A 25,424-nucleotide genomic window follows, 5' to 3' on the forward strand; every position below is an offset into this window, starting at 1 on the left:
AGGGCGAACCATACATCCTTAGCCACACATGAGCATGTGTAATCTTCAAATTTTCAAGTCTAAGTCCCGGCACCTAAACAAACATGCACATGATTGTGGGCTTAACATTCTGTGTCTTTAGACTCCAAATTTTGCTGAGATCCTCCCTTGATTTGAATAAAATTCAAAATAGCTACGTCCCAAAGGAGTTAAACTTTAGTCAGTTATTAGACTCCACAATTTCATGAGTTTGTCACATAATTTTGATGCCTTCAATAATATGTTACCTTTACTATTGATCAATATCCTATGTAAATTATTCATGTAGCATTCGAGTCCCGCTCTATAAGCCTTTTTAAGTATCTTGATCGAGAGACGATTTCTTTTGATGCAAGACTTGGCAAAATTAGAAGCTGGTATGTCGCACATATTTTGAAGACCCTGTGAAAAGGATCTTTTTTGTGTGCTTGATGTTGGTATAGAGGCATAAGAGCCATTTTAGGAAGAAGATCTGAGTATGAAAGGTTTTCCTATCGGTGGTCTTCGCTGGAGCCCACGCGGATTAGGTTTTCTTTCAAGCTCTAGCATAGCAATAATTTTACTAAACTTTTGATTTCTCCAATTTGTTGATCACATCAAGCATAGGTGGCATGTATGAGAATTTTCTTCACAGTTCTAGGATGAGAAGACAAAAAATACTTAAAAACCTAGTGCGGTGTGAAAACGATATCTCCCTCTTCAAATTTTTTTAGACAATTTGAATAGTTAAAGTATAGCACTATGTCTCACAAACCTCGTATCTAAAAATTAGTCTGCTTCAACAGTTAATCAATTCTGAATCACTATTTTTCTGAAATTAACAAGAGAAAACATAAATTCCTAACTCTAACTCTCAAGTTCGACCTTTTTTTTTTCTTAAATTTCCTAATTACTTCTCATCTCACTCTTTATATACATACGTGGGTAAAATAAATATTTTTGAAAAAAATGAAAGTATGCTTATGTTTCTTGGTATATGGTATAATACTTCATTTTAACTCCTAAAAATAATAATAATAATAATAATAATAATAATAATAATAATAATAATAATAATAATAATAATAATAATAATAATAATAATAATAATAATAATAATAATAATAATAATAATAATAATAATAACATATCAGAAATCAATTAACATGCTAGTAATTTTTGTGTAATTAACATGGTTGGTCCTGTAGAGAAGCAACAACCTCTACCACACATAATTCCAAAATTTAGAAAGCTCAAAATTTTAAAAGGATTAATTTTTGTAATATTAATATTAATAGATATAAAAAAATATTATATTAAAAATCAATAAATAAATAAATACCAAGATAAAAATCCAATACATAAAAGTAAATTAATTAAAAAGTCAAAATAATTATATTATATTATATATATACATATATATACATATATATATATATATATATATATATATATATATATATATATATATATATATATATATATATATATATATATATATATATATATATATATATTATTTTTAATTATTATGATTATATTTCCTTTAAACTTAAACTCATTTTTTAAGTTAGAACGAGATCTCCAAATTGATTCGACATGCATTAATAACTGAGATAATAATAATTGGCTGCCAAGTTTTTTTTTATTGTTGAGTAAAGATCGTTTAGTCCCATCACTTGAGAAATTATTCCATAATCAAACAACTATTTTGAAGTCTATTCCTGCCCATTTGTCGATACTTATACCAATTTGCTAACCGTGATTTGAAAGCCTAACCATTTTGTAACATCAAAACAAACATTTAAGAAGCCTGCATATATAAGGGTCCTACATGGAAGCATCACTCTTAATTAGAGTCCTGTGATTGTAGGGCAAAGGCAATAAACATGAGACAGGGGGAAGTTGCTAAGTAAATAAGTATGGGAACAAAAAACCAATTTTTTCGTGTCATATGTATAGGGAATTTTGTACAGTCTAGGCCCAGTTGTAGCAAGTGGGTCATATTTGGTATCTATATGTCTTGTTCATATGAAATGGTATTTTTAAAATTTGCTTTAAAGAATTAGGAGTGTCCCTAATAATTAGCCGGAAATAAAGACAGATTATTGTTACTATGAACATGAATTATTGATGTCCTTCTATTGGTGTGTTGGAAAACATGAATTATTGATGTAAAACTAAAACATTTTCATAACTGTCTCCATAGACCATGGATGTCAACTACTACCCCACCTTATCAATAATTTATATTGCTCTAAGAGTTTATCTCTAAATAGATATAGCTGATTAGTGTCTTTTTAAAAGTATGTATTACAAAATTGTAGAAAAGGATATAAACAATCAAATGTATGTTGATAAGTGATATGAAAAATTGCAATCTTCCAGTGGTGAAGATGATGAATTCTTCGACGGTGAATATTTTCTATTTTGTAAATACAATCAAATTAGTATACGCCTGATCTTCTACAGACTCATCTTCTGATGAGTTAGAGTCTTCCCAAGTTGTTATCATCCTTTTCTTCTTTCTTTTGAGAGCTTTCTTCTTGGACTTGTCCTTCTATAGTTCAGGACAATTGTACTTGAGGTGTCCTAGCTCGTTGCATTCATAACAAATGACTTCCTTGTCATAAGACTTCCTTTGGCCAGAAGTAGACTTGAAGCGACCATCAGTCCTTCTAGTACTTCTGAACTTGTTGCCTTAATTTCTCTTCTAGAGACAGTTAACCCTTATGGACAACAGAGACAACTCATCTTCGATTCCATCAGAATTTTCTTCAAAATCCTCGATCTCTTTGGCTTAAAGAGATTTAGACTTCTCGGAACTTCTAACACATTTGAGCATAATAGATTTTACCCTCTTCTAAGGTTCATCTTGTTCCAACTCAATTTTATGACTTCTTAGGGAACTCACTAGTTCCTCTAGAGAAGTGTTGTTCAGATCCTTTGCAAGCTTGAGCGCAGTTACCATAGGCCTCCATTTATATGGCAAGCTTCTGATAATTTTCTTCACATGATCTGAGGTTGAATATTCTTTGTTCATAACTTTCAGTCCTGCAACTAAGGTTTGAAACCTTGAGAACATCGTCTCAACTATTTTATCATCTTCCATTTTGAAAGCTTCATACTTCTGAATCAAGGCCAGCGCCTTGGTTTCTTGAACTTAATCATTGGCTTCATGAGTCATTCTAAGAGAGTCAAATATAGACTTAGCTGAGTATTTATTTGTGATCTTCTCATACTCAGTGTAAGAAATAACATTCAACAAAAGATTCTTGCCTTATGATGATTCTTACGATCCTTTTTCTATTTATCAATCATAGCTTTTCCTTCAAGCTGCTTTCCATTTCCATCTGTGGGATGTTCGTAGCCTTATACCACCATATCCCGGAGATTAAAGTCGAGACTTAGAAAGAAACTTTTCAATCTGTCTTTCCAATATTCAAACTTTTCACCATCAAAGATGGGAGGTTTAGCAGTGTGGCTTTCATTTAAAACTATAATAGAAGGTGGTGGGGTAGGATCAACCATAGTGTTTCTGAAACTTATCTAGATCTTTATCTGAAACGGTTAAGTGTATAAAACCAGAACCAGAGCTCTCATACCAATTGAAGGTGCGAGAAACACAAGAAAGTGGGTGATGGAATTGGGTTGCACCAAATATAATCTTTTTGCAACTCAAAAAGCAAGATTAACAAGTGAATAAAAATATATTGACACAATTATTTTTATTCTAGTTCACTGTTAACGAAGTTACTCCAGTTCACCCGCCAAGGTGATTTTGCCTTCTCAATAAGGACTTAAATCACTATAACCAAACTGATTACAGACAACCACACTGACCGCAATCAATGCCTTCTTGAGACTTCTGACTAGCACCTAGCCTTCTCAAAGAAACAACCACAATAAGCTCCGATCAACCTTGTTGACAACCCCAACAAGTTCCGTTGATCCTTATCGTGAAACCACTATGACTGCAACCACAGTCTTTTCAGGGCTTCTGACTAGCACCTAGTCCCCCAAGGAAACAATCAACCAAGATGGTTACAAGTTTATATTACAATATGTAGCAACCTACTTTAAAATTTACGTTTAAATAGAGAGTCGTCACCTTAATTTTATTTTTAAAGGAAAAATAAGGGAAAAACCTTTAAATAATGAAATTCGGGTCAGTAGATAATTTAGACAAAGGGTAAAATCCAAGGGTTTGGAAAATTAGATTATAATCTTGAAAACTAAAATCAAAGTGTAGCAACAACAAGATATAAAGGAAAAGGGAAGGCCTCGTGTGTCATTATTGGCCAAAAATAAAGTTTTGAAAACTGAAAACGAAGAGTGGTCTGATATTAAATCATCGGCCAAAAACAATTTTAACACCAAAACCAAATAAAAATAGTTTAACATCGAAAACCAATGGAAAAAATAAAGGGAGGTATGATGTAGAAATCATCGGCAAAAAAAAAACTAAAAGATAACACTAATTGCTAAAACCTAAAAGATAATACCAAGAAAATTATAAACAAACAAGAACCCAAGTGCGTGTGTGAGAGAGATAGTATGTTTTCGTGCATTAGGTTAAAGTGCGAAATAAGGAAAATGCTCACACCAAAAAAAGTCCAAACTTTGATTTTGAAAAAGGAAATAAAATTAGTAACAAAAACCAAATCAAAAAATGTGCGATACATTGTACTTACAAACTATGTTCCCTTACCAATTGTGCTATGTTTATTAATTCGAAATAGGAAACCAGTTGAAAGTATAAAAGGACGAGCAAACATTTGCTATTTTTTAAAATATAAATAGTTTTAAGTAAACCATCATATTTTTAAATAGACTTGAAAACGAATATTTATAAAACCCAAGATGTTTGTGTAAATAAACCAAAGAAACTTAAAAACCAAAAATGTTTGTGAAAATAAACCAAATAAATTTGAAATCCAATTTTAAGATTATTTGACTTTTTGAAACGGGATGGACAAATTTAGGGTATGACACAAGATGCTTCTAATAAGCATATTACACAATGTTTAAGTACAAAAGTGTTGATAAGCAAGATACGAACAAAAGCTCCTTACCAAAAATATAAAACTATATAAAGAATTTCTCTAACAGAGTTTGTGCAGCAATTTGGGTTAGTTTTAGATAGTATAATTTGTTCCTACCTACCGTAGAGCTCAATAAAACTAACTTGAACTTCAAGTTCATTATATACCACCAATGACAATGATGATGCTATTGACACTGGCGATTGGCGATGATGATGAAAAATATGATGGCGAAAATGATAAAGATGACCCACGAAAAAGAATGTGATACGATCCTCTCAAAACTGCACACTTAAGTGAAAGAGGTTATACTTTCTTTTTATTATTTTCTCTTTTTTGCTTTTTTTAATTTTTTTATGATAAAAGGACAACTACCACATTTAATTATCTGGTAACTGTGTATCAGACTTGACCTAACTATGATATACCTAACTATATTGTTGAATCAAACTCCTATGCTAATAAGTAGCACAAGTTATATTCGGTATAGTGACAAAATGTTGGAAAAGTAATATATATTACTCTTACTCTTTGTCTGAGTACACTCCTAACAACCCAAGTAGTGACAACAACTTGGCTACTAGATTTTAGAACACATGGCAATTTTAAGATATTATTGTGTTAAACAATTTGTAAATATTCAATTTAATATATCCGGTAAGAATTAAAAACATTGACACAACCATGGTTTTCTTTACTCTTGTGAACAACCATGTTATTCATGATACACGAAAACCACCTAATAGAAAAAGAAGATTATGCCTCTTTTCGCGGCAAGCAGTTAGAGGAAAAACAACTTATACCCTTGTCTAGGAAAAAATGATCTAATTGCTCAAAAACTTGTTTGTATTAAGATTAATCGCTTAGTATCAAAGGTTTATCTGGATGAAAAGTGTGTTAAGAAATGTATTTCACATAGAAGGATGTAATCGTGGTGAAATTTTTGGGAAAATATTGGAGCATCAAGTCATGAAGAAGGTGAATTCTTATCTACCCAACACAAAAAGTTGGGTAGAGTTATCCTTAGTGTAAAATATTTTGGAAACAACCAAAAAGTATACAATTCAATAATTAATTAAATTAAATTAAATTAAATGTTACAGTGTGATTGGTGGAAGGTACACTACCCAATTTTTTGTGATGGGTAGAGAAGTTGTCTCCTATGAAGAAACAACTCTAAAAGTTTGTAGACTCATTAGGCTTTGATATTCGTGATAATGATAATTAATTTTAGATGGTCAAATTTGATCTTGTGTTAGACAAACAACGAGTTGTTTAAGGCAGGAAGCTATAGCCCGCCAATATAAAAACTTTCAAAAACTAGTATTTTAATGTTAAAGGTAGGGTCATACTCTTTTACTTATAAGGGTGAAGTTTTTTAATGAGACGCTTTATCTTCTTAGTTATCTGATGTCATGATTTAAATGTATATGATTGTTGGATCTTCATTGAATGATCATCGTCGTTCTTAGAGGCAATATGAATATTGAACTTTTATTGAAGGATTCCGTCGAACTTAGAGGTAATATGAATGTTGAACTTTCGCTAAAGGATTCATGTCTTCTTGAAAGGCAATATGAATAATGGACCTTCAGTGAAAGATTCTTATCATCCTCAAAGGCAATTTGAATGATGGAACTTCACTGAAGGGTCTTTTTCGCCCTCAAAGGTTATATGAATGTTAGACCTCTGAAGGATCCTTATCGCCCCCAAAGACAATATGAATGTTCGACCTTCACTAGAGGATTCCCGGTGTCTTTAGAAGTAGTATAAATGTTAGGCCTCACTTAATGATTCTTGTGCCCTTAGAAGAAATATGAATGATGAACCTTCACTAAATGATCCTTGTCATCTTAAGAGAAAATATGAATGTTAGACATTCACTGAAGGATCCTTAGCGCCCTCAGAGAAAATAAGAGTGTAGAACTATCACTAAAGGATCCTTCTGCCCTCAGAGAAAAATTGAATGTTGTATAATCATTGAAGGATTCTTGTTTCCCTTCGAGAATAAATGAATGTTGGACCTTTAGTGAAGGATCTTTACCGCCCTTAGAGGCAATATGAATGCTTGACCTTCACAGAAGGACCCTCGCTGAGAAATACTCAGGAAATATTCTCAAATAGCCCTACACAATTATAAATTGTTAAATACCATAAATTCTCAAATAGCCCTACACAATTATAAATTGTTTATCACCACCAGTATAGTCCGATTCAGGGGTCATTTCTGGCATCAAGTGGTTCCAGCCCCCTCCCAATTGCAGCTGCGGGGATCGAACCGTGATCCTCATTACCAATTCAGCGCCAATCACCACTAAACCAACTAACGATTCGTCAAAACAACTACACGAATATTATATAATAAAATATAATTTAATAATATTTTTCTTCCTTTCTATTTATAAAGTTTACTTACATACGTATTTAGTCTATATATAATATACTAGATACATTTATAATTCACTAAATTAAAAATAAATAAATTTTCTTTCATAAAACCTCTAATAGACGGTCCCTATATAATAGTTCCATTTGCAAGTTGATCAACGTAGGTATAAATAAATAAATCCCTAACAGTAAAAGTAACAGTAACATGTTGATAGAAACATTGAGAAAAGATTACTAGTGGGGTCATGAACAAATTCATGGAAATCCTTGTCAGAAAGAGTGGATGCTGTTTTTGCCGTGACTCATTAAAACAAGCAAGTGGGTCGGTCGCCTGTCCTTTGTACGGACGTACGGTATTACGAAACTATTGACAACTACCTCGCACCTATATCTTCTTCCCACGCGCACCTCGTACCTGTTACTACACGCACTACCACGTCAGCATGTCGTAACTAGTTCAAACTGTTGCCACTTGCCATTATATATAATCCTTAGAATTTTAATGGATTAATACTACTTTACCTCCCTACCATATAGGCGAGATTCGGTTTACCTCCTCTAAAAAAAAACTTATTGGACAAACCTTGTAAAATAAAGATTCTATCAAATTTGACCCTGATCAATTTTTTTGACCAAGATTCTTAGAATCTTGCCTACATGGCATTTTTTGTAGTGTTGACTGTACGACACATAAGCAATGTGGCACAGTCAGCACTGCCACGTGAAATTTAATTTTTTTTTTAAAAATTTCTTTATTGATTTTTTTTTTTTATTTTTAAAAATTAATATTTTTTTGTTGATTTTTTTTAAAATTTTAAAAAAAAAAATATTTGACAGTACCTGCGGATTTACATACGAATTTGACAATACCCGCGGATTTACCTACGGATTTAAAAATACCTGCGGATTCACCTACGGATTTGACAATACCTGCGGATTTACCTACAAATTTGACAATACCTGAGGATTTACCTTTAAAAATACCTGCGAATTTGACAATACCTGCGGATTTACCTACAAATTTGACAATACCTGGGGATTTACCTTTAAAAATACCTGCGAATTTGACAATACCTGCGAATTTACCTGCGGATTTACCTACGAATTTGACAATACCTGCGGATTTACCTACAAATTTGACAATACCTGGGGATTTACCTTAAAAATACCTGCGAATTTGACAATACCTGCGAATTTACCTGCGGATTTACCTACGAATTTGACAATACCTGCGGATTTACCTACGAATTTAAAAATACCTGCGGATTTACCTACGGATTTGATAATACCTGCGGATTTACATACGGATTTACTTGCGGATTTACCTACGAATTTAAAATTACCTACGGATTTACCTTTAAAAATACATGCGGATTTACCTGCGAATTTGACAATACCTGCGAATTTACCTACGGATTTGAAAATACCTGCGAATTTATATATAATAAAAATAAATTTTAAATAATAATTTAAAAAAATATTAAATTTTAAAAATTGGAAAAATATTAAAATTTTTTTAAAAAAAATAATAAAAAAAACTAAAAAAATCAACAAAAAAAATTAAAAAAAAATCAATAAATTTTTTTTAAAAAAACATTAAAAAAAATCAATAAATTTTTTTTTAAATAAATAAATTCCACGTAGCAGTGCTGACTGTGCCACATTGCTTATGTGATGTACAATCAGCACTACCAAAAATGTCATGTAGGCAAGATTCTAAGAATCTTGGCCAAAAAAATTGATCGGGTCAAATTTGATGGAATCTTTATTTTGCAAGGTTTGTCCAATAAATGTTTTTTTTAGAGGGGGTAAACCGAATCTCGCCTATATAACAGAGGGGTAAAGTAGTATTAACCCAATTTTAATTATTAATTTTTATTCTTGTTTTAATCACTTTGTTTTTAATAAATTCCTTTTCAGGAGTACTATTTATTTATGAAAAAAAAGTATGTATTCCACTTGTGGAAATTGTATAACTTTGATTTTCTTGTAGTTTGAATCTTGACTGAAAATGTTCTTGTTTGAACGAAGGGAAATTATTATTTTAGAGTCAAACTAAAAAATATCTCATAATTTAAAAATTAAGTTAATAATTATATAAGATGGAAGCTTCTTCTTTTGGAACAAACATTGTCCATCAAAAAATATTTAATTATTATTTTTTAAAATCCTCTTACATATATTAAATGAAGAATTTAATTAAAATGCACCGACAGTGTAACAGGATTTTTATACAGTCAATTAATCATAGACGTCAAATGTTAGAAGAAATTTGACTTTTATTTTAACCACATAAAAAATAATGCAAACGGATGATAATGATTTTTTTTTAAATAAGGGGCTGTATTGCAGAGAAAAAACAGTACAAAAAGAGAGGGGGGACTATACCAATATCCTCTCAACATCAACCAAATCTAAAGAATGGCAAACCAAGCCCATTCTTAACAAAATCAGCCCTAAGAAACAAAGGAATAGAGTCAAAATAAGTAGCATCAGAAAGAGTTAATCCTAAATTAGCAAGGGCGTCTGCACAACTGTTCCCTTCTCTATAAATGTGAGAGACTATGAAATTCCAGTTAGAAACTAACTTAATACAGTTAAACCATCTATTTCTAATTTGCCACGGAACCTTAAAAGGATGCTTGAAGGCTTTAACCACTGCTGTCGAATCAGTTTCCAACCAAATATTGTGCCAATTCTTCTCATAAGAGAACTCAATTGCTGTCATAGCACCCGAGAGTTCGGCAATGAGAGAATTCCCCACGCCCAAAAAAGAAGCAAACGCTCCCAAAAAAACCCCATCATTGTTCCTAGCAATGCCACCACAAGCCGACAAACCCGAGGTAGAAATAGAAGCGCCATCACAATTCAATTTAATGAAATTACTAGGGGGGCTGCCAAATCACCTCCATAATATTAGGAGCTTTCGGAGGACGAATAGTCACCTTAAAGCTTTTAATAAGAACAAAATCCTGAATATCTAACTGGGGAGATGTAACCTTGATCTCAACCGTAGAAACAGAAGCCAAAATATAGGAGATGGAGGAATCAACATGAATTAAACAATCATTAAACTTCACCTGATTTCTAGCCAGCCAAATGGAATTAAGGAAATGGATAAAAGCCACTTTAAAGAGACTTTTACGATGCTCGGACCCCGAAAAACCACAAAACCGCCAAACATCCGACCAACTTTGAATCACGGAATTGAGGTTAAGCATATTCACCAACCAAGTCCAAAGTTTAGAAGCATAATCGCACTCGAAAAACAAATGAGAATCAGATTCCTCAGCTTTTTTGCAAAGATGACATCGAGATGGGAAAGAGAACAACCTTTTCTTCCATTGCTCATCTGTTGGCAACTTATTGTGAATCAAACGCCATACTAAAGAAGATTTGGACGGAGGAATCGAAAGAGACCAAATCCATCTCCACCACTCATTACGGAAACCTTTAACCCGTTTAAAATCATAAGCAAGCTTCAAAGACAAATCACCAGTAATTGAGGAGCACCAAATTCTTTTATCTGGCCGAAAATCAATAGGAATGTGACATTTTTTGATCCTCTCCTGAATAGAAAACGGGATAGGGGTTACCGACTTAGAGAAATCCCAAATACCATTAATAAGAATTGAGTTGACTTTATGATCCTCTATCATCAGAGGGGCATCGACGTCAAGAGCAAGCGGAGAACCGCACCAATTGTCATACCAAAGACTAATAGAATTTCCGTCACCGACACACCAAGAGGAACTATCCAAAACAGTAGGCATTTCATGTTTAACACTAGTCCAGATGGAGGAAAAGATGTGATGCTTTATGATATTGTTATTCCTAAAAATTCTTTTCCTAAGAAGAGCAGCCCAATCATCAGTGGAGGAAATGAGATCCCACGCAAGCTTCAAATTAGAAGCTTCGTTTATGGAGGTTAAAGATCTAAGCCCAATACCACCTTCATCTAAAGGTTTACAAATATGCTTCCAAGCTACTGTAATCACCTTACTTTTAGTAGTGTCTCCACTCCAAATAAATCTCTTCACCGCTCGCTCAATCTCCCGAATAAGCGATAAAGGCCAAGAATAAATGGACATACTATGAGTAAGCATACTTTGAATTGTGGACTTAACCAGCTCCACTCTACCTGCAAAGGAAAGCAAAGAACCTTTCCAAGAAGCCAGCTTATTAATGACTTTGTCGGTAATAGGCTGCAAGAAAACACTCTTAGGCTTGCCTTTGAAGATGGGTACACCAAGGTAATTGAAAGGAGTGGACCCTTTATTGAAGCCGGACATCCATGCTAGAATGTTCAGCCGGGACGATGACATGGAACCACCAAAAATGAAAGATTTGTTGCAATTTACCACCTGTCCAGAAATAGTTGCATACTCTTGGAACAAGGAAATGAGACATTTGATGTTAGAAATTTTCCCTTTGCAGAAAATGAAGACATCGTCCGCATACAAAATGTGAGAAGGCACAACCAACTTTTTAGACCCAGATATAAGCTCTAGTTTTTTAGCATCAACCAGATGAGAAATCTTCCTACTTAAGACATCTTCTGCTATACAAAACAAAAGCGGAGATAGCGGATCACCTTGCCGGACGCCTCGCGTACAAGAGAAATAACCGTGCAACACACCATTAATATTGACTAACATATGAGCTGAATGGAGAATGCTACTAATCCACATGCAGAACTTATTATTAAAACCAAAATTATGAAACACCTTTAAAATAAATTGCCAATTTAGAGTATCGAAGGCCTTTGATATATCCACCTTCAACGCCAAATTACCGCACCAAACTTTAGAGTCAAGCAAATTTATTGCTTCAGAGGCTAACCCAATACAATCATGAATGTGCCTACCTTGAATAAAACCACGCTGCTCTGTAGAGATCAGATTTGGAAGAATAGTAGCAAGCCTGTCTGCGAGAATCTTCGTTATAATTTTAAACTTGAAATTTGATAAAGCAATAGGCCGGAATTGATCTAAAGAATCAGCTCCCTTGATTTTAGGCATGAGCACAATAGTGTTGGAATTAAATCCCGGGAGAATCCATCCAGAACTGAAGAATTGAAGAACTGCATTAATGACATCCACCTTTATAATATCCCAGAAAGTTTGATAAAAGACAGCACCGAAACCGTCCGGACCAGGCGCGCTATCTTTATTAAGAGCAAAAACAGCGGCAGTAATTTCAGCAGTTGAGGGAATCATGGTAAGAATTGCATTCATGCTATCATCCACCATAACTGGAATGGTATCATCCACCATAGTAAACTCCTGCAAAACAGAAACATTAGTGGAAAAAAGAGTTTTGAAGTAATTCACCGTGGTGTCGGCAATAGCAACCGGGTCAGAAATCAGAATATTAATTAATGTAATAGAGCAAGTAGATGGAGCCTTTGAGGTAGCTTGGAACTGGTTTGCACAAAAATCTCTTGGGGTTGAGTTTGGAAGAAGATTAGGGTAAATGATTAGGGGGAGGGGGCTGTTTTGCTTAATCTGCAAAACGCGCAGTATTTCGGAAATGAACTTCCGAAATGCTGTTTTCGGAAATGAACTTCCGAAATAAGACAATTTTTTCAAAAAAAAAGGCGCTTTCGGAGATGCATCTTCGAAAACACCTTTTTCTTGCATTTCGGAAATGCATTTCCGAAGTTAGGGGTAGTTTGGGTTTTTCACCAGAGGTGACCAAGAAGACATGGGGGTTGATAAAGAAATTTTCAAAAAATATAACTAATTGATTAGTTTAAAAGATTAATTACTGTGCACCGTTAGTGTAAAAGGTTTTACACCTTCAATTCATCATTATCATTCGTTATGGCCAAAAGGTTCATCGCCGCTAATATTCTGCCAAAAGGTTCATCGCCCCTCCCCCTAATCATTTACCCTAATCTTCTTCCAAACTCAACCCCAAGAGATTTTTGTGCAAACCAGTTCCAAGCTACCTCAAAGGCTCCATCTACTTGCTCTATTACATTCAAAAGTCCTCCAATCTATTCAATCGGTAAGCATTTTGATTTTAAGATCTATGATTAAAATGTATATTAGGGTGTTTACAAATAGCAAAAAATGTATTAGGTTAGGTTTATACTGATATTTAGGATGTTTAGAATGTGTAGACATAGGTTTGATGTTTGGTTTAGGGGTCTGCCATGGAAGTTGCAGAAAACTTCCTCGCAGGGGTGTTTCGGAAGTTCATTTCCGAAAACACCTTCATCCCAGTTTCGGAAATGAACTTCCGAATTGTATCAGAAGTTCAATTTTTTTAGTTTTTTTCTTTTGTCTCGCATATTAATCGATTTCAATTGTTTACAGGAACATGTCAGGCAACCAACCAGCACGCATCAGACAGGGTAGGGAGACCTAGACTGCGTCGACTAGACGCGAGCGGGCAGCGGCGCAGCTGGCGTCGATACAGGGACGGGGGCAGGGCCGGGGACGACGTGTGCGAGTTCCCGTGGGCGAGGGAGAGGGTACATCTGCTTCAGGATCTAGGAGTCGGCTGGCTCGGGTATCTTCTTCCCGCCAGCGAGAGGAGGAGGAGGAGGATGAGGAGGAGGTGGCAGCAGTGCCCTACCACGAGCCGGAGGGGGTACCGGATGTTAACCCTCCAGCCGGGGAGGAGGATGAGCAGGAGGACAGCTATCCGGGAGGGCCCTTTGACACTTCCGTGCTGATTCACTACCACGATCACGTCGCTCGGCGTATCTGGGAGGGAGATGTATTTTTTATAATTTAACCGTTTATTTGTCACCATTTTTTATAATTTAACCGTTTATTTGTCGCTTATTTAATATATGTCGCTTATTTGTTTTTTTTGTAATAGGAGAGAGAGCCGTTGAAAATGGTGAACCACGCCCAGAAGATTTTCAGTCTGTTTAAACCAGCAGCTGAGTGGTTTAACGACCATGTGCGAGGTTCAGGGCTTAGCGGGCTCTGCATGACGGGGTACACCATCATCAGCACCGGCATGCAGGGGGCATTTGTGGAGCGCTAGCACAAGGAGACGTCCTCTTTCCACTTGCCGGTTGGGGAGATGACGATCACCTTGCATGAGGTGCAGTGTCTTCTCCACCTGCCGATTAGGGGGCCGCTGTTGCATCACTCCTGGATCCAGAGGGTCGAGGCCATTGAGTGGATGACGCTCTATTTGGGCATGGAGCACGAGGTTGCTCACTTTGAGTGCGTCACGACATCAGGGCCTCATGTTCGGTTCACCATACTGAGCTGCTATTTTGAGCACCACCTGGACGCGGCGGTGTCGCGGGCGAAAAACCGTTTTGTTCCTCTTTTTTGTGGGATGAGACACCTGATGCCTTCTTTGGGCTCGAGTGCTCAAAAAATGATTTTTCTTTGTATCGACCAAACTTTTTATTATTTCCAAAGAAGGAAAAGGAAAAAAGCTGCAATAACCTAAAAGTGGGGGGAGAGATCTTTGGGTAAGAGGGTTGGTTATACGAAGGGAAGGTATTAGCACCCAACGTATCTATAGTACTCTATAGGTTTCTTTGCTTTGTTTTTCATTCCATATTATTGAGAGGTTCTTATGAAATAGGTGGGACCTAAGGTGTTTGTTTGATTATGCTCGCAAAGATCATCGCGATCCTCTGCATACATATCCCCTAGAGGGAATCAGAGCATCTGTAGCTCGGGGTCTACGGGTGCTAAGGTTTGAATGGTTTTTTTTGTTTTGTTTTGCTCGCCAAGGATCGACCTTGTGCCTACGTATTCTCAAAGGGATGTTGAGAAAGTCAGAGCAATCGTAGTTCCCACTTATGCTAGTGGAAGCAAAGGAAAATAGACAAATGTCGTCTAAATGCTAGATGTATCTAATCTATATCATCACATACATCTGTTTGATTTTGTTTGAAAATCTTTTCATTATAAGCCCGGGGCCATGCCACTTAGGGTGCTTAGAATGATAAAGATGTTTTTGTTTAACCAGCCTTGTGGCAAAAGTTTCAATGAAGTCAGCCTTGTGACAAAAACTTTGATTAATCAGCCAGCCTTGTGGCAAAAGTTTCAATGAAGTCAGCCTTGTGACAAAAACTTTGATTAATCATCCAGTACGGTGGTAAAACAGTTTGATTGATTAGCCAGCCTTGTGGCAAAAAGTTTGATTGATTAGCCAGACTTGTGGCAAAAAAGTTTGATTGATTGATTGTTTGTGATGATATATAAGAGATACTCCTAGCATAGAGATGAAAAATGTCTAATCTCCTAGGGTATTTGGTTTTGGATATTGGGGGATGCTTATAAGAAGCCCGTGGGTCCTTGTACGAAGCCCAAGAGGAGGCTATCCGAGGGTCCTTGCATTGTAAGCCCAAGAGGAGGCTATGGGAGGGACAATCCAGGGTCCTTGCATTGTAAGCCCAAGAGGAGGCTATGGGAGGGTCACTCGTTTGTACAAAGCCCAAGGGGAGGCATGGTATAGTTGGTTTGAGCTCTTAGAGCGATTTCACCGGGAAACCATACTCTATGTCCTAACCTAAACTAGTGGAGATTCTTTGCACGAAGCCCAATAGGAGGCTATGGGGAACCTAGTGTTGTACTAAGTTGAACGAGCATATATAACACAGTCACAAGTATGAACAAGTACGAACAAATATGCACAAGTACATGAACAAATATGAACAGTTATATGAACAGATATGTATATATGACAGAGTGTGTGTATATAATGGAGTTTATGAAGGAAATATACCTGTAAGCATGCTCCATTTGTATACATAGGGCTCGGGACTCACACTCGGGGAGAGGTCCACTTGAATTTATTCAAAGCTATGTAAACAGGTATTTACAAAAGGGCTTGGGACTTATACCTACATGGAGGCCCATGGTATATTTTGGGAAGATTTAAAGAAACCTTCATTTTTGGTTTGTATTTCAAAGTTAAAAAGAAATCAAACTGATCGAGATATGTACAAAAGGCGTACAATGAAATACCTAATTTCATGTACTGGAGTGGGTATGTACAAAAGGGCTTGGGACTTATACCTACATGGAGGCCCATGGTATATTTACAAAAACATGGTTGATTGTTTATTTACAGACGCGAGGTTTGAAAAACCGTTTGAAAGTTTGTTTTGAAAGAGTTTTCTGTACAAAGAAAAACTGTATAAAAGAAAAAGAGTGGGTCTTATACTCTCTAATATTCGAGAGGCCCCTGTTTTATTTTCATAAAACAGGGTGGATGGATTTGAAAAAAAGATGTGAGATTTATTGTTTTAAAAACTGTTTGGAAGTTTTGGAAAAAGTTTTCTGTTTAAAAAAACTGTACAAAGAAAGACGAAAGGGACTTATACTCTCTAATATTCGAGAGGCCCCACATCGTTTTGAAAATCAATTGATCAATTAAAAGATTTAATCAATAGTTTCAAAAGAAGAAATGGTTTATCGTTTTTGAAAAGAGACGCGATCGCTCGTTTTAAAACGATTTGAATTTTGAAAGGAGTCAAATTAATCAAGATGAACAAAAAATTATCCTTAATTAACACTTAGATGATTAGGGTTTGCTCAAAAAATATTTACAAATGATTAAGTTTGAAAATCAAATGAAAAAACAATATTTAAAGTATTTAAAAATACTTAAAAATGTATCATTTTAAACCTAATTAAAAATATATCAAATGAATCTTTTTTTGTGATTTTTTTTAATATTGTCAAAATATGTATATTAAATAAAGAGTGTAAAAAAAATGAAGTGAAAATAATGAATTTTGATTGGTTAAATGAATGGTTAAAGTTTGTTAAAAAATGAAAGAAAATAGGTTGCAAAAAAATGGTTTTGTCTCCAATAGGGCTTGAACTCACGCCCTCTCTCTCACCAGCCAAAACACTTGCCAACTGAGCCACGCTTGTGGCTTGTAATACATACGCTTCCAGTTTAATATATTTTAAAACAACAATTTGAATTTTCTGAACCAAAAAAAACGCGCCAAGAACACAACCCTAACTGATTTTCAAAAATCTTCAAAACTGTGTTGTTTTGATCGATCAAAGGGTCTATCTCACTCGGTTTTGGACGAGGAACATGATGATGACCTTTAATTTCATTTATTTTTGCTCTAAGATGATTAATTCTCTGATGAACACGAAGAACCCTAATTCTGAGATTGATCATGAAATCGTGTATGTGCAAGATAAATAGCAATTGATTGAGGGTTAATGATCCTCATGTGTGCAGAAATGAGATGGTATGTTCATATTTCATTCATGATGCATGATTCATAGAGTTTGAAGTTCAAGTAGCTTACCTTCAAAAACGGCAAAAGTGAGAATCGAATTCTGCAAATGAGAAGTTCCAGTTGTTGTTTCTTAGTCTGGACAGCATCAATGGACCTTATGGAACATGTTTGAATGCTTGGAACAATTTGAATTCATTTGAGCAAGTTCATGGAACCCGATCTGCAGAGCTATGGTGTGAGGATCAAATTTGATGATTTTGATGTTTCAGATCATGGATGATGATTGGGATAGTTCATATATGGTACATGGATGGTGTTTGGATGATTAACTTGGTCAGAAATGAGCTTAAATGAAAATTGGCATGATAAGTCTCATGTTATGCATATTTGGAAAGTGAGGTAGTGATTTTGAGTTTTAGGTGTTTTTGGGGTGTATGGATGGTTCAAACACATCATATATGATGTTTATGGTTTGTGGGAAGCATCACTTTGGTCAGAACTTGCAAGGGATGGAACTTGCATTTCCTCCTCTTTGAAACTTTATGAAACTTGTAATTCAAGAAAGAAAGAGAAAGCCTATAATTTGTGAGACTTTGGTGTGTATTTGAATGAGGTAATGACCTCTATTTATAGGCCAAACATTCTGAACTCAGAGCTTTGCAACTTGCTTCTTCTTTGGTGATTTGGCACTTAAAGGATAGAAAGGAATCTTACCATTAAATGCACATGGTTAAAGTTACTAAACCATGGTTAAAATTGGCTATGCTTCTTATCTCTTTCCCATCTGTCTCAAATCAGAAAATATCTTCCAATTATTGCCTCTATGTATCATTACTTGGACCATTTGGCAATTTGGTTCATAACTTTGCAAAAATGGCTTGAAATTTCAAGTGAAATGGTCACTAATGTCAAAATTCAAAACCATAGCTACACTCCATATTTTTTCATGCTCTTGGACATTTTGGAAAGCTCATATTACACACTTCAAAACCCTAGTTGAAAGTTTCTTCAAGACCTTTAAGGAAATGGGTGAAAAAGATCCATGAACTTTGAGAAAAATGAAGTTTTAAGTGAAATTTTCAAAAAGTACCAACTTTGAAGCACCATATCTCTTAAATGGTTGATCTTATGGAAAAAAATTATATGTGACAAAGTTGTTCATTGGATCAAAATCTACAACTTTCATGTTGGAAGTTTTTTTCAGTTTGTAGGTGAAATTTTGAGTTATTCCCTTTCAAAGTTTGGAAAAAACCATTGAAAAACACTTAGAAATTTTTCTAAGTATGAAAGTCAAACTTTTGACTTTTTGATTCTTGATTGATTTTCTTGATTTTTCTTGATCAAATGACTTCTCATATCATATATTGATGATTTAAAACTTCAAAAGTCATGGTTGACCAAAATTCCCCAAAAGTCAATGGTGATCTTGTACAGTTGACTTTTCAGACGAATCGCGTTTCTGGAGATTTCAAATGAAACAGGCTATCCTCACCAAATGAGTGGTATGAATGGATCATATTGAAGCATTAGAGGATATTGAGCCATGGTTTGAGTTGTGGCACCATGTCCTGATTAAAAAGTCAGTTATTCAGTGAATTAGGTCAAAACCCTAATTGTCGACCTGATGAAATTGATGACTGTGGACCGTGAATTGAGATGCAATTTCCATGGGATATTGTCATAGGGATTATTTGAGGATGATTGAAACCTTTGATTGACTTCCTGGGGGTTTTTAGGGTTTCCCAAATGTGATCCCTGATTTTGGTCCCTGATAGTTCAAAACTCTGATCTGAGGATTTGTCTGATCAATCTTTGTGTAGGAGATGTTATGAGCCAATGGATTAGGTCAAAAATGATGTACTTGGGGTCTTGAGGTCATGTCCCAAGTCATTGGGTCACATCCTGAGCAAAAGTCAGGAGTATGCTATCTTCAGTCAAAACCCTAATTCAGTCGATCCAAAGCTGTTGAGCTTGTTGAAATGAATCTCTGAGGACCAAATGTTGATTATTGATGAAGATGATTCATTTGAGATGAAGGGAGAACAAAACCCTAATTGATTGTTTCTTGCACTGATGAGTGATCTCTTGATTAAACCCTGCTGAGCACAAGTAACAAACACAAGCTATGCAATTTTGTTAGAGATGCAAATGATGCATATGCAAATGATATGAGGTGGTATCTTAGGTCAAAAATTGGGGTATGACAGATGCCCCTATTTAAGTTTCTTCAACCTGAGACATGAAGATTGAAAATCTTCGTTTTGATAGGGTGGAAGAGACTTAAATATCAGAAGACGCAAATTTTGGACCTAAGATACCAAAATTGCGGATGATGCAAGGATATCTTTACCGAGGGATATCAAGAACTGACTCCACTGGGGACAAGAGATTGGGAAGGATGTCTCAATCCGTTTTAGGAAGAGAATCCGTTTTATCGGGAAAGCAAGTGTATGCTTCACCGGGGAATGATAGCTTTGCAAGAAAAGCTTACCTATCGACATTATCGACTATCAGCTTGGGGATAGACTTGTTTAATAATGCGAAGGTGAAAGGTATGAAACTGTGTTACCGACTATCAGCATGGTGACAGACTTGACAAGGTAGAAAATAGTTTCGAAGGTTCGGTTAATATTACCGACTATCAGTCATTGGGATAGACATGTTTAATAATATAACCAGAACAAAAGGTTACCGACTACCAGCCTCGTGATAGTGGTTTTGAAGACATGATCAATTATCAGCCAAGTGATAAAATGATCCTGGAGACTTTGCTAGGGAAATTACTGGTTATTCAGCCTTGTGAACAGTAATAAGGCCCTGATTTGTCAAATGGTCTTCATGATTGATTTCCTTAAGAGGAAAAATCTTTTGAAAGAAACATAAACTGCTCAGATGATGAGGCTATTGTTTATGGTCTGTTTTTTCACGATTCTGTTTGAGGAATCAGAATTTGAATCTTTGGTAAAGACAAAGTTCTAACCAAGAATGAATTGGAAAGAAACAGTCAAACAAACTTTGTACCCAATGAGGAATGAACTCGACTGGGGATTTTCTCCTTTGTTTTTAAGAGGAGACACTAAAGCAACCTTCTTCCACGAGGAATGATCTCAGTGGGGAACTGGAGAAAGAATATGTTTTTTTTTCTGCTTATGGGTGACAACCTACTTGGAGAGATGACACACCCATACCTGTTTTTTCCTTTTTTCGCTTTTTCTTTTTTCCTTTTTTCTTTCTTTTTTTTCTTTTTTTTTCTTCTTTTTGAGGATAAATATATCCTAAACAAGTGATTATTGAAAAAATGCAAGAATGCATAAATGATGCAAATATGTATGAATGATGAATGTCATGAATGTAGCAATGCATACTGACAATACTGACTGACAATGAAGTATATACTGGAGAAGGACCGACGTCGCAATACAACCAGATACTTGGCAAATGTTCTTCAACACGGTGTAGATAACACAGGTGATGAATGGTGTTGCGTGCTTTAAACTTCTCTGGGGATGATAAGCATCTTTTCTTATTGAGATGGAAGAACTTCTTCACTGGAGATGGAAAATCTTCGACACTGGGGATAAAAGACCTTCTTCACTAGGGATAGAAGAGCTTCTTCACTGTGGATAAAGGACCTTTTCCTATCATAATCTTTGATTCATCCTATGGAGACGACTGCTGATGTTCCTTCCGTTGTTCACAACTCAAAGGAAAATTTCGCTTTTATTTTGAAAAAGTGAAGTAAATTCATTTAAAACTTTTTTTTTCAAAAGTGAATAACACAATTAAAGCGTCATTTTGTAAGCTGAAAGAAATTAAAGATTGCAAACAAATGGGCACAAGGCTCAAATTTATTTAATAGGATGGTAATCAGCTAAAGGCGTGATTCCATAGAGTATTTACAAAAGTTGGAAATGGTAATTATGCGGAAAAGGCTACATTGAAAGCAATAACCACTATTCCCTATCAACTTTGAGTTCCAACTGCATTTGTCGCTTTAGATTGGCGATGATTTGTTTGAAGATCCTTTGATGAAAATGACTGTTCAGGTGACGAAGTACAGACTGATGCAGTTACTTTGTCATAATCCCTAATTTTTGCCTAGATTGCCCTTTCAGGTTTTCAATCTACCAGGATATTTTTTTCTGTTTTTTGTCTCTAATTTTTGCCTGGACCGCCCTTTCGGGTTTTCAGTCCACCGAGACGCTCATTTTTGCCTAAGTCGCCCTTTGCGGGTTTTCAACTTACCGAGCTGTTCTTTTGTATTTTTTAGACAAAGTATTTCTTGACTGCATCAGCATTCACAGGATGTGGGAGTTCATCACCATCCATGGTTGTAAGAATCATGGCGCCGCCAGAAAATGTTCTTTTGACAACATACGGGCCTTCGTAATTAGGAGACCATTTGCCCCTAGAATCTGGTTGAAAAGACAAGATCTTTTTAAGCACGAGGTCGCCTTCTTGAAATTCACGAGGTCGAACCTTTTTGTTGAAGGCTTGTTTCATCCTTGCTTGGTATAACTGTCCATGGCAAAGAGCAGTCATACGTTTTTCTTCGATTAAGTTCAACTGATCGTATCTGCTTTGACACCATTCAGCCTCTGATAACTTGGTCTCCATGAGGACTCTCATTGATGGGATTTCAACTTCTACGGGGAGCACAGCTTCCATGCCATATACTAGAGAAAAGGGAGTTGCCCCTGTTGAAGTACGCACTGAGGTACGGTACCCATGTAAAGCAAATGGCAGCATTTCATGCCAGTCTTTGTAAGTGACGACCATTTTCTGGATGATCTTCTTAATGTTCTTGTTGGCAGCTTCAACGGCGCCGTTCATTTTTGGTCTGTAAGGAGAAGAGTTATGATGCTCAATCTTGAATTCCTCACATAATTCTTTCATCATTTTATTGTTCAAGTTTGAACCATTGTCAGTAATGATCTTGCTGGGAATACCATATCGGCAAATCATGTTATTCTTGATAAACCTCACAACCACTTGTCTTGTAACATTGGCATAAGATGCTGCTTCGACCCATTTGGTGAAGTAATCAATTGCTACCAAGATGAAACGATGACCGTTTGAAGCTTTCAGCTCGATCATTCCAATCATGTCAATACCCCACATGGAGAAAGGCCATGGAGATGAGAGAACGTTGAGTAGAGTCGGTGGCACATGGATCTTATCTGCATAGATCTGGCACTTGTGACATCTCTTCACGTGTTTGTAACAGTCTGATTCCATTGTCAACCAATAGTATCCTGCTCTTAAGATCTTTTTGGACATTGCATGCCCGTTTGAATGAGTTCCAAAGGACCCTTCATGCACTTCATGCATTAACATATCTGCTTCGTGTCTATCCACGCATCTGAGCAAAACCATGTCGAAATTTCTTTTGTATAGCACATCTCCGTTCAGGAAGAAACTGCCAGAAAGTCTCCTTAGAGTTTTCTTATCTTTGTTTGATGCCCCAAGCGGGTACTCTTGAGTTTGAAGGAAGCGTTTGATGTCGTGGAACCACGGTTTATCATCGATGACTGCTTCAGTTGCAAACACATAGGCGGGCCTTTCAAGGCGCGTAATTCTGACTTTAGGCACATCATTCCAGTGACTGACTTTGAACATGGAAGATAGAGTAGCCAAGGCGTCTGCCATTCGATTCTGATCTCGAGGTATATGATGCAATTCAACCTTGTTGAAGAAAGTCAACAGACGTCTTGCATAATCTCTGTAAGGAATCAAGCCAGGGTGGTAAGTTTCCCATTTGTCTTTGATTTGGTTGATCACGAGGGCTGAATCTCCATATATGTCGAGGATCTTGATCCTTAAGTCAATGGCTTCTTCGAGACCCATGATACAAGCTTCATATTCTGCGATGTTGTTGGTACAATCAAATAGTAATCTGGCAGAGAACGGGATATGAGTACCCTTGGGAGTGATGATTATTGCCCCAATTCCATTGCCAAAAGCGTTTACTGCTCCATCAAAAATTAGGCCCCATCTTGATCCAGGCTCAGGACCTTCTTCAGGTAACGGTTCGTCACAATCTTTCATCTTCAAGTATAAGACATCTTCATCAGGAAAGTCAAACTTGAGAGATTGATATTCATTAATTGGTTGATGCGCCAAATGATCGGCGAGAATGCTTCCTTTGACCGCTTTTTGAGCACGGTATTCAATGTCATATTCGGATAACAGCATTTGCCACCGGGCAATCCTTCCGGTTAATGCAGGCTTTTCAAAGACATACTTGATCGGATCCATTTTGGAGATTAACCAAGTGGTATTGTTGATCATGTATTGGCGGAGACGTTTTGAAGCCCAAGCCAAAGCACAACATGTTTTTTCGAGCATGGAGTAACGAGACTCACAGTCTGTGAATTTCTTACTCAAGTAATAGATGGCATGCTCCTTCTTACCGGTTTCATCTTGCTGTCCAAGCATACAACCCATGGATTCTTCTAACACAGTAAGGTACATGATTAGTGGTCTTCCTTCAACTGGAGGAATCAATATTGGTGGTTCTAACAGGTACTCTTTGATACTGTCGAACGCTTTCTGGCAATCTTCAGTCCATACAACCCCTTGATCTTTGCGGAGAAGCTTGAAAATTGGCCCACAAGTAGCAGTCATTTGAGAGATAAATCTGGAGATATAGTTCAATCGTCCGAGAAATCCTCTTACTTGCTTTTCAGTCTTTGGTGCAGGCATCTCTTGAATAGCTCTGACTTTGTCGGGATCTACTTCAATACCTCTTTGGCTGACAATGAAACCCAAGAGTTTTCCAGATCTAACCCCAAAAGTACATTTGTTAGGATTCAAACGAAGCTGATATTTCCTTAGGCGTTGAAATAACTTCAAAAGGTATTCAATATGTTCTTCTTCTGTGCTGGACTTGGCTATCATGTCGTCCACATAAACTTCAATTTCTTTATGCATCATGTCATGAAAGAGAGTAGTCATTGCCCTTTGGTAAGTTGCGCCTGCATTCTTTAATCCAAATGGCATTACTTTGTAGCAAAAGGTACCCCATGGGGTGATGAAAGATGTCTTCTCCATGTCTTCAGGAGCCATCTTGATCTGATTATAACCAGAGAACCCGTCCATGAAGGAAAAGACGTTGAACTTAGCGGTGTTATCAACCAACATGTCAATATGTGGTAATGGAAAGTCATCTTTTGGACTGGCTTTGTTCAGGTCACGGTAGTCAACACACATTCTGACTTTGCCATCTTTCTTCGGAACTGGCACTATGTTGGCCAACCATTGAGGATACTCAGAGGTGACAAGAAAACCTGCGTCGAGCTGTTTTTGAACTTCCACTTTGATCTTGTTAGCCATATCAGGATGAGTCCTTCGCAATTTCTGCTTAACTGGCGGACATTCTGGCTTCAATGGCAAGTAATGCTGAACAATATTGGTATCCAACCCAGGCATGTCTTGGTAGGACCAGGCAAACACGTCAACATATTCTTTGAGAAGGTCTGTCAACTTACTCTTGATATCAGTATCAAGCAGCGATCCAATGGTCACTTCTTTTTTGTCTTCTTCAGAACCCAAGTTGATCTTTTCTAAAGGCTCTTTGTGAGGCAGAATGGCTCTTTCCTCGTGCTTAAGTAATCGAGAGATCTCGTCCGGGATCTCCTCTTCTTCCTCTTCTTCGGCTTCAAACACAGGAAACTCAAAGTTGGGAGAGGGCATAGGGTTATTGCATTCAATGGGTTTATCAATAGTAAATCTGCACATGTGATTTATATTTATTTCAGAAAATTTATGAATGCAGGAGTGTATGCAGATTTTTTTTT

The sequence above is a fragment of the Vicia villosa genome, linkage group LG4 (genome assembly GCF_029867415.1).
Source record: "Vicia villosa cultivar HV-30 ecotype Madison, WI linkage group LG4, Vvil1.0, whole genome shotgun sequence".
Lineage (NCBI taxonomy): Eukaryota > Viridiplantae > Streptophyta > Magnoliopsida > Fabales > Fabaceae > Vicia > Vicia villosa.